Here is a 16,288-nt window from a genome sequence, read left to right on the forward strand (position 1 = left end):
ACCAAGTTCCGTCGGAAATAATAAAAAATTAAACAGCAATTAAAATTATCGCTCCCATTTATTCCCCGAACCCGGACCGTTTTGTTTGGGCATCGGTGTGGTGGGGCAGGGACCGCATACCAGCTGTTGGAACCGGGGCAGTCGAAAATGTTGTCACCGCATAATATCGCATTATTGGCTGCGAACATCTGCTGCTGTCAGCATTGGCGCGCGTTCGGATGACCTTTTCTTCTCTCGCGCTCGGCAAGCAGAGGAAGGGGATATTCGTTTTGCACGGATTTTCCCAGCATCCGTGTCCCCACAGCAGCGTTCGACAGACTTCCGGTGCCAGAATTTGCCACAACGTGCGCGCGAGTTGTGGTTCAGTGCGGCGCGCGTGACTGCGTGCTGCAGATGCATGAAATTTGAAATTGCTTTTAAATGGCGGTGAATTATTATCACCAGCTGTTCCGATGAAGTGGTTTTTTGAGGACTCGATAGCATTGCGCGTCGAACTGTGTGAGGCTAGCTAATTATATTTGGGTTTGATCATATTTTGGGGAACCAAGGGGTCTTCAAACCATTAATGAACAATGCACTCGCACTTCAAAGCGTTCGTGAGCATCATCTGTTGATAATAAGCCATTGTCTGTTGTTGGTGCTAAAAATGATATGCGAATATTTGTGTCAACCAATAGAGGAACCAGTGACTGAGCGTAAACGCATTTTTTATTTCAATCTCATATCAACTTTCTACAGCGTTCAAGTGAGCATATGGAAATAAAAAATTGGATAAGCAGAAAAAGGAACTAAAGAAAGAGTCGTTGAATAAGTTCGGAAGACTGGTTCTGTGTGAAAATTAATAGAAACGATTTTTTTTCCATTGTTGATGCAAGTAGCCTAGTTCAAAACGTTGAGTTCACGTTGTAGCTCGAATTCTAGAGTATTTTTGCGGCACAAATGGTTTGAAAGCTATTTGTGTGATAGGATCCTATATCACTGTAACCCTATACCATAGAGAAGAATGTGGGGTTTCATTTCATTTATTATCTATATCAATGATATCTAGCTGAGTTTTCTGTTATTATGACATTAATTTGCCAGTGATACGAAGTTTGATAAAATGTCGAAAAAATTAAACAAATATCGTCGTTTCCTCATTAGAGGTGAGTGTTTAAAGCCTCTCAAAAAGTTGATGGGTCTGAGCCTAGGGACACGGACGGGATCTCGACATAGGACTATGATTGTGTGTAGTAATTGCATTTCAATTGAGTTTTTCATTGTTCAAAATCTGTACTTTTTCTCTTTTGATACATCAAATGGATGCCGTGGGAAAACTGTTTCCTGTATGTACTTATATCCTTTAAACGGGTTAGATGACACAAAAATACCATTAGAGCCATTACTACCCTTTTCTTCTGTTTATTCAATCATGCAGAGGAAAACAAAGAGTCATCATGTATCATTTTTAAACACAAATCTAAATAGTTAAGACCTACATAAATATAAGACTGAGTCAAATCAATCTATGACTACAAAAATATATTATAGATAAAAATAGTATTATCTCCTTCATTACCACGTTGTCCGGAACATTGTTTGTAATAATATTATATAATAGCACTGTAGGATCGCAACTACTCAAGCTATCATAATCTGAATTTACGTGGGGATACCCTTTCGATCTTCTAAATCAGAAGCCATTTCATAGAGGTGAATGAACTGAAAAGTTTAAACCCTCTTAAAGCCAAAAAGAAGAAGAAGAAGGAGCCATTTCAATTCATTTATTGCATTTTTACATTACCAAACAACATACTCGATATTATGACATCCTGGACCACAATTAGACAAACTACTAACAAGTGAGACCTACACGATAAAAACATGAATTGAGCCCAAATTGATTGGACAACATATAATCTATATAAAAAAAATGTAAGGCAAAATCTGTTGGTAAGCGGAAAACCCGAAGAAAGGATGGTCCGATTTTATCCTCCTGTATTTCGTTGTATTCGTCTCTTTCCATAGATCAATATAGTGGAGAGAAAAATGAGAAAATTTTCGGAAAATCCTGAAGGAAGGTCGGAAAATTCGGAAAATTTAATTCCCACATGTTCGAAAATTACATCATAATAAGCGTTGTTCTTTGTTCGTAAGTGGCAATGGATTTTCAGGCGAAATAACGCATTTTCATATCTTATATCTATAAATATAAATGGAAGGCCAAATGTGTTGGTAAGCGCAAAACCAAAGGAAGGAATGGTTCAATTCGAGTCATCTATATTTCGTTGTATTCGTCTCTTCCCGTAGATCAATATAGCGGAGAGAAAAATCGAAAAATTCGAAAAATTGAATTCCCATATGTTCTACAATTAGCTAAGCGTTGTTAGTTCATTTGGTGTTGGCGCTTACGAAATGGATTTTTGTTCGAAAGTGGAAAAGGATTTTCAGACGGAATAACGTATTCCTATATCTTCTATCTCTATAAACAAAAATGGAAGGCCAAATGTGTTGGTGTGCCCTAAACCCGAGGAAGGAATGGTCCGATTTGAGCTGTCTTTATTTTGTAATATTCTCTGTATCAAACATGTATTCCATGCAACGGTGAAACATGTTATTTCCAAATGCTTGAAGAATCTTGAACGAGAATTGTGTCTGAAAATAATTTTATATTATAAGGACGAATTTTTGTAGAAGTACTAGACAATTTATAGAAATTGAAATTGTAAAGGGTCAAAGGGTAATCAATCGATGATGAGTTCAGTGATTGGACTCACTAACGTTCACTTAGTAAGAAAACGTGGATGTTTGAAAGTATTCAAATCAAAAAATCTATTTTGGGCGGGACGAAGTTATGAGCTAACGCCCGAATTTAGACAAAAAGATTGCTCGTTGCGTCGGGGAGGAAGCGAGTGGATAGTGCAATCGAATGAAAACATACCCAGTTAAATCGTCAAATTGTTAACTTTTTTTACTGTATTTACTGTTCATGTTTCAAGCAAAAAAAAATTTTATAAATTTCCTGTCTAATGATATATAACACAACATATGTCGCAATAACTATTTTGACTAATTAGCGTTTTAAAAATCTTAATAAATCGTTACATTTTTCGTAGAGTGACCCGCCTATATAGAAATCAAAGACATAGTCCTATTTCAAAACAAGGAAGAGTTTTTTCGCGATTCGACAGTAACGGTCCCGAAAAGGTCCAATGGTTTGCATGATTTTGTGGCTTGGGACACATATTTGTACATAAACTGGAAAGACTCTCCAGTGTTCTTGAATCGTTGTTACCGAATGTTCAAGAATTATGTACAGTAAAACCTGTTTTCGTGCGGTTTTTTTTTGTGCGAATTGTTTTTCTGCGATTTGTTTAGTGCGGTTTTCTGTTCTTATGCGGTTTTTTTTGTGCGATTTTTTTGTGCGATATATGAAACGAAGCATATTTGACGAAGTTATTGTCCATTTAGTTTTTTTCGGTGGTTTATATGCATTTCAGAGCGAAAAAAGCATATTTGCGTCTCAATTATCCACTTCTGAAATCATTCTCCTCCTTCCATCAAATGCTCTAAGTTTTTTTTTAAGTTTTTGCATGACATGATTTCTATCAACAACATGTTTCGACATGCAACTGAAAGCACAAAACAGCCACGCGCAACCGAAAAGGCAAACTGTCACATCGCAATGCAGGAGAACAAAAGCAAATTGAACGGTGAACGGCATGGATTTGAGTTATTTTCTTGAGGAAAACTTTTTTTATGCGGTCCCTGTCTACCGCACAAAAAAAGTTTTTTCCAAAACGTGTACCGAACACGATTTTTTAAAGCTACCGGTAAAGTTTTATGCGATTTTTTTTGTGTGGTCCCTATCCCCCGCACAAAAAAAAAAGGTTTGTCTGTATACTACTCTGAGTGTTGAGCTATAATCTCAGCAGCACTAGCTTCTTTATCTTTTATTCGGGTGAGACAATGCTAGAATCGCTAAGCACAAGACTCGAGAACAGATCGTTCGATTTGAGCTGTCTTCATTTCGTTGTGTTTTCATCTCTGCCCGTAGAAAAATTATACAGCAAGAAAAATAGGAGACGAGGAATAAGAACAGCGGGTCGAAGATGGAAATCGAAGGAATTCGACAATGATCTCTTCCTGGAAGCACTCCGAGAGGAACGATCAGTCAATAACATGAGTTTTTAACAGTTTCCCAGGGGTAATTGACAAATATTATGGTGAGAGCTGCCTCAAAGAGTTATGCCGCGATGCCGATGCGAATCCTTGAGGCACAGGGTAGTGATGACCAAATTCAGAGGCCCCTTGATGCCCCGTGAATTCTGTCCGGATAAGCTGAAGAAAATCGTAAAAGAGCTCCTCCAGAAGCATGATCCGATTAGCGGGCAAGCAACGCCTTATGGTGAAGACGAAGAACGAGTCGAGAGAGTGTCGACAGAGGAGTTGATTACGGCAGCAAGAAAATTGAAAATTACAAAACTTCTGGCCCCGACTGAATCCCAAATGTAGCGGTCAAAGCCGCGATACAAGCGAACTCTGACATTTTCAGGGCAACGCTGCAAAAGTGCCTGGATAAAGGGTACTTTCCAGACATGTGGAAGAAGCAGAGACTGGTGCTACTGCCAAAACCAGGGAAGCCACCAGGGGATCCATTCCGTATAGACCGATTTGCCTCCTTGATACCCCTGGGAAACTGTTAGAAAAGATCATCCTAAACAGGTTGTCGAGATGCACAGAAAGGGAACATGGACTCTCGAGGATGCAGTTCCGTTTTCGGAAAAATAAATCTACGGTGGACGCAATCTTATCATTCGTCGAACAGCTGATAAAAATTGAGGGATTGTATCCGAGAAACGACCGCTTAGGACGTAGGACTACGCAATCTTCTTTTTTAATTTGTTGGTTTATCATTTCGGATATTATTTGCATCCAATATAGGATTCGGATTCGGATGCATCCAATATAGGATACGAAAAACCTTGTTCTGAAGAATAATCTTCAGGAGCTAACCTGCCAACTGTACTTGATTGACAAATCACAAACCCAAATGTATTATATGGATATTTTATGGATAGAAAACATTCAAATAAACTCTTTCACATGAATGTATTTTTAAATTCCCAGAGGAACTGGCAGATTATTTTCCAGCAATGATTAGATCTTTCCGGAATCTTTCTCGATGCTGAATGGCATCCAAATGGAAAGAATTCTGCGCGTGTATGTGTCGATCCTTCGCCGTCCACCTCCTCCAGCACGTTAGGCAACGATGTTGTCTTGTCGATGTCCTCACGAAAAATGAATGTGTCTCACCACCAGAATATCGCTTAAGTATGCTTTTTGTGTGTGATTGAATCGAGAGAAGGTGTGGTTTACGATGGCAATTTGGAAGGCAAACTAGAGGGGAATGAACTCTCTGAGCTCGGAACTTTCGGCGACTGAGCAATAATCGATTGCGGGCGCATACAATATTGGATACGCAAATATCCTACTGATGGGGAAGAATAATCTTCAGAAGCTATCCTGTTAATTGCGATTGATTGAAAAATCACAAAACCAAATGTATTTGGTCACAGTGTTAAATGGATAGAAAACATTCGAATAAACTCTTTCACATGAATATATTTTTAAATTCCCAGAGGAACTGGCAGTTTATTTTCCAGAAATGATTAGATCTTTACGGAATTTTCTCGATGCTGAATGGCATCCAAACGAAGAATTCCGCGCGTGTATGTGTGTGTGTGGCGGCTGCTCCGAACTCATCCCGGGGAACCGTTTGTGGCATCAATCTCCTCCTGATGGATTCTCTTCTGGCCTAAGGTGCACAAACAGGCTCTTGGTGACACCGTTCATCCGCGCTTTTATGATAAACGAAGAGCTTCACCACAACAGCGACAACATGCTCCAATCGCTGTTTAATTAGAACTGAGTGGATTTTCGAGCGGCGCACGCTTATATACCGATTGGTGATTTCAATAGCCTGTTTTAAAAGCAATTTTAAGACTATTGAAACAAGTTTTTGGATCAAAAAGTAACAAGTATAGAACGCGTAGACATTTTATTTTTCGAATGAAGTGTTTAACATACCATTTCGTTCAGTTATTTAGGAGCTATTAACGCTCAAAATCTCGGTCTCTGGCGTAACGCTTTCGTTTTCGAAACTTTGATTTTACACCCCGGTATAGAAATGAAAGACGTAGTCCAACGTCAAAAAAGTCGTACAAAACTTCACCAGTAGCTTTAAAAAATCGTGTTCGATACACATTTTGAAAAATCTTTTTTTTGTACGGTAGATAGGGACCGCATAAAAAAAGTTTCCCCATATTAAAATAACTCAAATCCACGCCATTCACCGTTCGATTTCCTCTTGTTTCCCTACTTTGCGATGGGACACTTAGCCTTTTCGGTTGCGCGTGGCTGTTTTGTGCTTTTAGTTGCATGTCGAAACGTGTTGCTGTTAGAATTCATGTCATGCAAATACTTAGAAAAACTTAGAGCATTTGATAGGAGAAGGAGAGTGATTTCAGAAGTGGATAATTGAGACGCAAATATGCTTTTTTCGCACTGAAATGCAAATATACCATCGAAAAAAACTAAATGGACGATAACTTCGTCAAATATGCTTCTTTTCATACACCGCCCAAAAAAAAATCGCACAAAAAAACGCACAAGAACAGAAAATCGCACAAACAAAATTCGCATAAAAAAAACCGCACGAAAACAGGTTTTATTATACAGTAATTGGTAATATGTCGCAATTTGTTTCTTTATATCAATGCACGCACTGCACTGAGTATTTAACGAGAAGCATCTTCCGTGCATCGCCATTCAACAAGCATCAAACACGCGTCTAACAGTTGCACACAGTTGCAGCGATAAAACTGAAACATCGCGAAAATGACCCGTTAGGAAAAATCGTTACTGGACTCTCGGTCAAAACCGTCAACAAAGCTAGGAGCATGCTGCATCAGAACAGAGCCGATGCACACGAGAGCAAATACGAATGGCAACTAAAAGTATCGAAGGTGTGCTGTTCACATGTACAGGAAACAACTATATACAGACTATGGGATTGTAATGTATAGCATACAGTGGTAGCATTCGTTTAGCCGCACCCTATTTTTTCTCAATATTTTAAATAATAAGTTAATTCTTTGTACAGTTTTGTTCATAAAAGACTATAATGGTTTTTTTTCTCATCGAATTCATTCTAAAAAAAGTATAAATTCACTTTTTGTTTTCCAAGTAATTCAAATATGTGGAATCAGGGTGGACATTCGTTTAGCTGCATGCTAAAATTTCAATAAAAGAAAATTTGTGTGACAAATTTCGAGTCCAATCGATAGCTAATATTTAGTATGTCCACCTCCATTTCGGATCACTTACGATTTGGCATCGAGTCAGACAGCTTTTAAAGTGTTGTCATAGTGATTATAACCCAACATTCCCGAATTACTGCCTTGAGACTGGAAATGTGTCAAATTGTCATCCGTTTGCATAGACCATCTCGGCCAAGATTCTTCATAGGTTCTCTATGGGATTGCAATCGACTGCCAGCAGGTCATTCAAGAAGTGGAATGTCCTTCTCGGCAAATCATGCCATAATCTATGCATAATCCTGCTGAAAAAACGACATCCTCGGTAGCGATATTCTCAATATGGCCAATCAAAACGTCCTCCAGTAATTGAAGATACTTTTCGGAGATCATCCGGGTGAAAATGAAACAAATAAGAAGCTTGCTGTGATAGAAAAAGGCTCCCCACATTGTCAAACTTCCGCCCCCTTCTCCAGGCTATATGTAAACTAACTGATGACAGTCCCGCGGTGGTTGTCCACTCAGCAGAAATGATGTTTGTTTATCTGCGGCGGCTCATATCGCTTCTCATGCGATACGCGATTATGCTGACGGTGGGCTGGTTGTGTCTAGGGTTCAATCGTTAACTTCTCCCCCTTTAAGTGTGAGGTTCCATACGAAGAATTTCACTTAATGGTAATATTTGGAATCTCTTTGCTTCATCTGGGGTCTGCTTTTGGTGATTCATCTGGATTTTGACTTCTGATCTTCTATGGCGGGAAATGAACAAAAAGAAAATAATACTTATGACAATGGGAGTAAATGATAGTCCACCAAAAATTGTCCAATGTGGCCATTGTATACTAGTGGCGTTTAAACGGATTTCTTCCATCTCTTTTCTTGTCTCTAGGTGCAGATTATGCAAATGATGTAAGCTCAGATTAACAACAATACGTTGTTTTTCTATAGGTATGCCATACATCGGCAAATGAATAGGTTCTCCAGTTATGTTCCGGTTATAGTTTGAAAACGTTTGGTTGTTAACTGTTACCTCACAGTTGTTGAATGAAATCAGGTAAGTACCCGACAGGTTCCTCTCGGATAAGCCACAGTTGGTGTGCAGGGTGAAATTGTCTAACACATTCGTGATGAGATGTTGGCTGTGTGGAGGCGATCTGGCGTAGTGGTAACATCCATGCCTCTCACGCTAAAGGTCACGAGTTCAATTCTCACTCCCGACATTCTTCCAAAAACGGAAGTAAAAGTGACGAACCAGCCAAATGAGTTGAAAGTCACTATAATACAGATAAAAAAAAAAAAAAAAGATGTTGGCTGTCATTTGAAATGATTTCTTCCGCTGGGTTGGCTAGATAATCGCATTTTGCTGGTTTTCCGTTAAGCAGGTATGGTACGCATACTGTTGAGTCAGGTGTAATGTCTTTGGCATCGAAAATTCTTGGCTGCAGGCTGCTCACAATATAGTACTGGTCTTCATGATTAAGATAATTATGGTTGGAGATGTGGATTTGTTGACGATTGAACCATGTTGGTAGAATGAAGATTTTTCTGAAGATTCTCGGGTCTAGCTTTGGTAGTTTGAGTAAAAGTGCTATTTCATGTTCGTTGGTTACAATAGATGTAGTGACATAAGTTAATGCTTCAGCGGTGTTCCAAACAGTTACATTTTCTTTACTTAGATCTTCAATAATTAACTCTATTTCATTCTGGCTCAGTACTTGTTCATTAAGCATCCCTACTTTTGCTAGCGTTATTGTTTGTATAATTTGATTTAATTTGTCATTCAGGAATTTTAAGTTCAAGAGTATGTTTACAGAATACAATTCAGATGACTCAAGATTAAGCAGTTGAATAGATTCTTTTGTTTTAAACACGGCTTCTTTCATTTGTAGTGAAATTTCTCTGTTGATTCTAACCTGCTCATTGTTATTGTTGATAAGGCCGTTGATAGAACTATTGATAATCTTGAGATCGTTAGCATCGGGGCTTCCTGCTAGGTATTTCCATGCTGTTCCTAATTGATTCCATCGTTTTCTTCTCTTTATTGGCAAAAGATTTTTTATGTTTGTATCTAACTCATTGAATTTATCTAGTATAAGATTAGTAAACTGATTTGCTTCTATTTCATTGAACTTCGACTTTAGATCTTTTACGTGAACTTTGAACGGCTCTAATTTAAAATGATGGATGTAGTAATGATAGTTGATTTGTATTCGGCCGTATCCTTTGTCGTATATGAAAAGAGGTAGGTTGTCTGCCTTATGTACCGAAATCGTTTGTGGCATGACAGGTCCAGAGATTTGCGTCAGTAACAGTATAAATGCCAACATGTCGAAACAAGAGTTGGACTTTTTGTGTTGATTCCTCGCTAACCTCGCTTGGTGGGGGGAAAACCAGGCAGCTACGTCGGGGTAAATCCTTTTGCCGTCCTTGATGGGCTGCTACTCGGGGTCCTAATAGCGATTGAGTTTAACAAACTCGGTGTCCTGGTTCCGCTTCGGTTTCATGATGAAGGCTCGTTGAACCCAATTGTTGAATTTGATTTCTTCACTTTTTTACGAATTCACAACACAAAACTTTATACTCTTCCCACACTGGCGAGGTCCCTATTCGGGCGCCAGTTAAATATTTTCTAGGGTTTTCATTTTAAAAATAAAAGTTCGACTGCACTTGTCGGTGATGAAGTTAAGACTATTTTATTTCATCTCTCCAGGCTATATGTAAACTAACTGATGACAGTCCCGCGGTGGTTGTCCACTCAGCAGAAATGATGTTTGTTTATCTGCGGCGGCTCATATCGCTTCTCATGCGATACGCGATTATGCTGACGATGGGCTGGTTGTGTCTAGGGTTCAATCGTTAACTCGCGCGAACAAACATTTTTCGCCGGAAAATACAACATTTCTCCATTCCATGTATTGCCGGGCGAAAATGAGATGGTTCTGCTTATGGGTGGCGGTCAGTTTCGGCTTCCCTTGGGGTTTCTTCCACATGATGTTTGGTGACTCATTCAAGATTCGCGCAATATGCCTCTTCGTTACTGGAACAACCGATTCTGTCTTAATGTATGAGCAGGACATCGTTTCCTGGTTGCTTCGTGTCTTATTCGACCTTTAAGACGCAAAGTAACTTTTGTGTTCCCATTTGTTGGTCGTTATATCCCATATTTCTGGCACTATTTAGAGAAATTCCGTACCACTTTCTCAGATCGACCAATTTTTGTTACGGTCGAGCGATTAGAAAACTTTTGTTCACTGAATATCTTTATCATTTTCCACCCCTCTTCCGTCAATAGTATATCTTTCGCCATTCCTTTAAATTATGTAAATCACTAATCTGACCGACTTCTTACGTTGCACATCTAATATTTATCTTGTAAATTGAACATTCCCAATTGTTTTTTCAAAAAAACACAGATAAAGGCTGGGTGATTATGCGAAAACTCGATGTTTACGCCCTGCGACTAAACGCATGTCTCGGGAAAAAACGACGTTTGAATGAATGAATCCACCGATGCCGCCTTGTGTGTGTGTGATTGTGACGCACGTCCTTTCAATAAAAGTGACTTAAATATACTATAATTACAGCAAATAAGTATCCCGATAAAAAGAACATTCCTAGTTGTTTTGTAAGTGTTTCAAGTTTTTTTTTCAAGAGCGGCTAAACGAATGTCTATCACTGTATATAAAAGAGTTTTTCCCACGTACGTATAACAAATCATCACGGGAGCACGGCTGATCAGATCTACGTCGTCCATATATTTTGTGAGTTTGTCTTAACTCAAATTAGAATGATAGAGTACTTTGGAAAATATTTGAGATGATAGGAAAAATTCGAAAAAATTGACTATGCATATCTTTATATATAAGAAGGATATTTAAAATAAAAAGGGAAAATTCGAAAATAAGAGGTACGCATGTGTATGTTTCGCTGTGAGAATCATCATTTAGATTGATTTGATAGATCTGAACGATAACAAATAAACTCTCTTGAAATATATTCGTTATTTTTACCAATCAAAATATTCTCTAGAAATACATTATATGGCAGAACAACGTTTGCCGGGTCAGCTAGTTTTTATAAATTTCTTTTATTAAATTTTTAATTATCTCGATAATGGCTGCACTTTTTAGTTTTAAATCACATCAGAATTCCTATTTGGAGGCTAAAAATGATTGTTAATATACGAAAATTCGAAGAATCGAATATTCATAAAAATTGTTCCACAAAGTTCGTCAAAAATAGTTTTACCATCTTGGATTAATTTTTTTTAATTTTCTGCATGACTTCTATTTTACACGAAAAAAAAAAAAAAAAATTGGTAAGGAGTTGTATCTATGACACGACCACATATTTTCGACGTAGAACTACGCAATTATATTATGCAATCCACTTGTTTACCACTTCGAATATTATTTTAGAATGCATCGAAGTTTTGTAATAGATTATTTTCTTAGTTATAAATAAATTTGATGAACGTCCTTTAACGTTTGATATGATGTCTAGGATTACCAAAATATGTGAATGGAAAAATTCCAAACCGTCATTGTATTTTACGTTTCCCTCTGAAATTATTGCACATCTCATGTTTACGTAGTTCTCGAACCGCGAAAGTTCATTCACCTCAAGCGTCGAAAATGACGATTTTCCAGGCTTCTCAATTTAAAAGTACGTTTTAGGGAAACATATTTCGGTCTGCACAACGACAAGCGAGTACAAAAGTACTCAAGTCCAATAAATACCCCCGACCTGCATGTATCTGCAAAGCGGATTCCCCCAGGCACATTAATTTTGAAGTCCGTGTTAGGGAAACACAGCTCGGTGGGAACTAAAATACCCCCTACTTGCATGTATATTTGTAAAGTACATCGAGTACATCGAGTACATCGATTTTGATGTCTGTGTTGAGGAAACTGTAAATCGGGCCAATCAAAACATGGCAGTTATTGCGTTTAGATAACGCTAGACATTTTACAGTTATTCAATTGTTCATCATCAATTACATTTTATTAATTGTGATAGACGCATAGAAATATTTCCTATCAATTGATGCAAACATCTTTCCGATCTATTAAAAAATATTCGGGTTATAAGCATTCGAAATACGGGTAGGGTTAGCATAAAAATCGGCGGAACAAATGTATGGGAAAAAAGGAAGTTCTTCCAGTTTTCATGAATTTAAACCGTTTAGAGATTTGCGAATTGTAATGTATAGCATATCAAACAAATCTTAGAGAATTTCCGATTCGATTGGTATGTAAATCAAGAGAATTCGTTCACAGTGAAAATAGTTATTAACGTTAACTTTATTTCATAAAAGCGTGACCTGTTATCTGATTTGGCACCCTTCCTGAAAGACGTAGTTCTACGTCAAAAAAATATATTTTAGATATTGCAAATTGAAGTTTTTTTTTTTGTAAATGAAAAAAGTGTACTATTTTTTTTAAGTATATATTTTTTTCACGTTTTAACATCAATACTCTATAACTATTTCTGAGGCTCTATTTCGGTACGGCTCATAGTTTTTCAGATATAAATTATCAAAGATTTCTCTTACGTCCTTTTCAAAAGTTACACTCGAGTAAAAAAATTCCCGATTTCTGTTGAAAACTCATATTCCCTCTAACCCAAACGGAATACAAACTTTCATTCGAATAAAATACTCATGTTTTGTCCTTCGTCGATTTCATTTGGAATTTCTCTTTAGTACGAACAAAATGGAGGACTTAATATCGCTTCGTCTCAAATTGTTTGCGCAAAGTTATTGAATAAAAAGTTAACAAATTTGAAAAGAACATGGGAAAATGAATCTATGTGTTCTGTTTTGATGTAATCATATTTTTAAAGGATTTTATTTAGCTTGCCATGTAATCTGTTTGTATGTTTGTATGTTTGTATGTTTGTATGTTTGTATGTTTGTATGTTTGTATGTTTGTATGTTTGTATGTTTGTATGTTTGTATGTTTGTATGTTTGTATGTTTGTATGTTTGTATGTTTGTATGTTTGTATGTTTGTATGTTTGTATGTTTGTATGTTTGTATGTTTGTATGTTTGTATGTTTGTATGTTTGTATGTTTGTATGTTTGTATGTTTGTATGTTTGTATGTTTGTATGTTTGTATGTTTGTATGTTTGTATGTTTGTATGTTTGTATGTTTGTATGTTTGTATGTTTGTATGTTTGTATGTTTGTATGTTTGTATGTTTGTATGTTTGTATGTTTGTATGTTTGTATGTTTGTATGTTTGTATGTTTGTATGTTTGTATGTTTGTATGTTTGTATGTTTGTATGTTTGTATGTTTGTATGTTTGTATGTTTGTATGTTTGTATGTTTGTATGTTTGTATGTTTGTATGTTTGTATGTTTGTATGTTTGTATGTTTGTATGTTTGTATGTTTGTATGTTTGTATGTTTGTATGTTTGTATGTTTGTATGTTTGTATGTTTGTATGTTTGTATGTTTGTATGTTTGTATGTTTGTATGTTTGTATGTTTGTATGTTTGTATGTTTGTATGTTTGTATGTTTGTATGTTTGTATGTTTGTATGTTTGTATGTTTGTATGTTTGTATGTTTGTATGTTTGTATGTTTGTATGTTTGTATGTTTGTATGTTTGTATGTTTGTATGTTTGTATGTTTGTATGTTTGTATGTTTGTATGTTTGTATGTTTGTATGTTTGTATGTTTGTATGTTTGTATGTTTGTATGTTTGTATGTTTGTATGTTTGTATGTTTGTATGCTTGTATGTTTATATGTTTGTATGTTTGTAATGTGTTTGTCTGTAGCGCTGACCCACATTAATAGAAATTTGACCCCCTTTCTGTTGACCGATTGATCTGAAATTTGGAACACGCCTTTATCTCGGTAGTCATTATATAACTGCGTATTTCATGATCTTGAAAATCCAAGATGGCGGCCGCTACAAAATGGCGAATCACATATTTTCTCAAAACCTCATCGATATGGGTTTTCCAAAACCCCGTTAATATGGGTATCAAATGAAAGGGCTTGACTATTAGAATACGGTTATTTATGAAAAATTCAAATCCAAGATGGCCGCAATCACAAAATAGCAAATTACTTTATTAAACGGTTTTATTTAGCTTGAACTGTTTGTTAGTATGCTGTCATTTTAAAACTGCTTATCTTGAAAAATCGATTTGGCCGCCGCTACAAAATAGCTGATTCCATATCATCTAAAAGAAAAGGATGATTGAGATATGTGTATCGAACGAACGAATTTGACTTGGAAAACACACTATGTATTTTCTGCAACCCACTCAATATCGGTATGAAATGAAATTATTTGACTGATAGAATACAGTACAATGGTTTTATTGTAGAGAAATGTTCTAATGAAACAGATAATGTACCAAAAAATAGAAAATAAAATAAGTAATGATTAAACATAACAATGTACTAAAAGCTAGGAAATAATTAGGCAAGTAGCAGTTAGCAGTTATCACACCTCACCTTCATTAGTCTTGGGCATTGAGGAGACTAAAATAAAATCGTGGGACATATGATGAAGTCGTTAATTGTGGATAATGGAAATCCAACGTGCCCCACGATTTTATTTTAGTCTTATCAATACCCTAGACTAATAAAGGAGAGGTGTGATAACTACTACTTGCCTAATTATTTCCTAGCTTTTAGTACATTGTTATGTTTAATCACAATTAAACCGTTTAACTTAAAAAGTTTTTTTTCTTATTTTATATATCAGTGACGCCTTTTCTGGGACATGCTGTATAGAATATGAGATGCACCGAAAATGAATCAGCATTTTGTGAATAATTTTGATGAAGCCGTTCATGAGCGAATGGTCATTCGAGAATAGGTGATACAAAACATTTTCGAAGGATACCAGGAATTAAAGCGCCTTTCTATACATTATAACAGCATTGCTATCGTCTTGGTGAGAATTTAAACATCTTACCTAAATTAGAACAAGGAAAAAAATGTACGATGATATGAATGAGATTCATTCATTCCTTACGCATAATATTGAAGATAAAATTAATCTAAAATCAGAACAATACTCAATCTAAATCGACGATAGTTGTGTATAGCTGTATACTATTATACAGGATATACCATTTCAGTATCACACTGTCACACAAACGTATCATAGATCAAACGAATCCGAGTGTGAGAAAAAACACGATCTTGAAAATGACATGTGCTTAACACAAGTGTCCTGAGTGAGTGCAGCCATAAATGGCAATTGACACAAGCCCCATTCGCTCGTACGATTAGCACTGTGGAGAAATCCATACCAATTTAGTTTCTAGAATTTAATTTAAAACTTAATAATTTTGAACGTAATCAACGCCCAAACAAAACAACATTCAGCAAGAAGATGTATGTATACTCTCATATTATGAATGCATTCGCTGGGTTTAGTGCAATTTCGCCCGGACTTCAGCTATCAGCTTTCAGCATCACCAGCAGCAGCAACTTCTTTGGCTGGACGCTGTTTGTTTGTTCCGCTGTGCATATGCATATTTAATATCACCGAAAATTTTACTCTTCCGCTGAGCAGCTCCGTTTGTGCTGTTCCATTTGTCGGTTGGTACGCTGCGGATGTTCCCAATCGACAATGTTTGCGGAACCGAAACTTACCGTTCGCCGGAAAAACGTTCACTGGTGCCTGAGCAAACAGCAAGACCGTCAAAAATATGTATTTCGCCCAGCTTGTGGTTTTTCGTCGTGTTCTCGAGCACACAAACAACCACACACACATACAATACATCCTACCCCCTCCACCGCCCCCCTCTCGCGCATTCACCGATGTAATCCTAGACGCTATTGGCCTCACAACGAGGCACACTCCGACCAGAACGAGACGAGAGTTAGGGACGAGGGATGGGTGCTCTGCGCGTTTTATTTTTTCATAATAGCTGCTCGAGTGCATAATAGGGGAGAAAGTTGTGGTATTCGTGTGCACACGAAAGGAACGAACGGAAGCTGGAGGGCACCCAAGGCTGGTT

The 16,288-nt window shown here is 37.0% G+C and overlaps 1 protein-coding gene across 4 annotated transcripts in view; it reads right to left on the minus strand.

Moving 5' to 3' along the window:
• LOC129768245 (uncharacterized) overlaps positions 1-16,288 on the minus strand; it is a 524,264-nt gene that overhangs the window by 424,491 nt on the left and 83,485 nt on the right. The window lies entirely within an intron of this gene.

This window comes from Toxorhynchites rutilus, chromosome 2, assembly GCF_029784135.1.
Source record: "Toxorhynchites rutilus septentrionalis strain SRP chromosome 2, ASM2978413v1, whole genome shotgun sequence".
Taxonomy (NCBI): domain Eukaryota; kingdom Metazoa; phylum Arthropoda; class Insecta; order Diptera; family Culicidae; genus Toxorhynchites; species Toxorhynchites rutilus.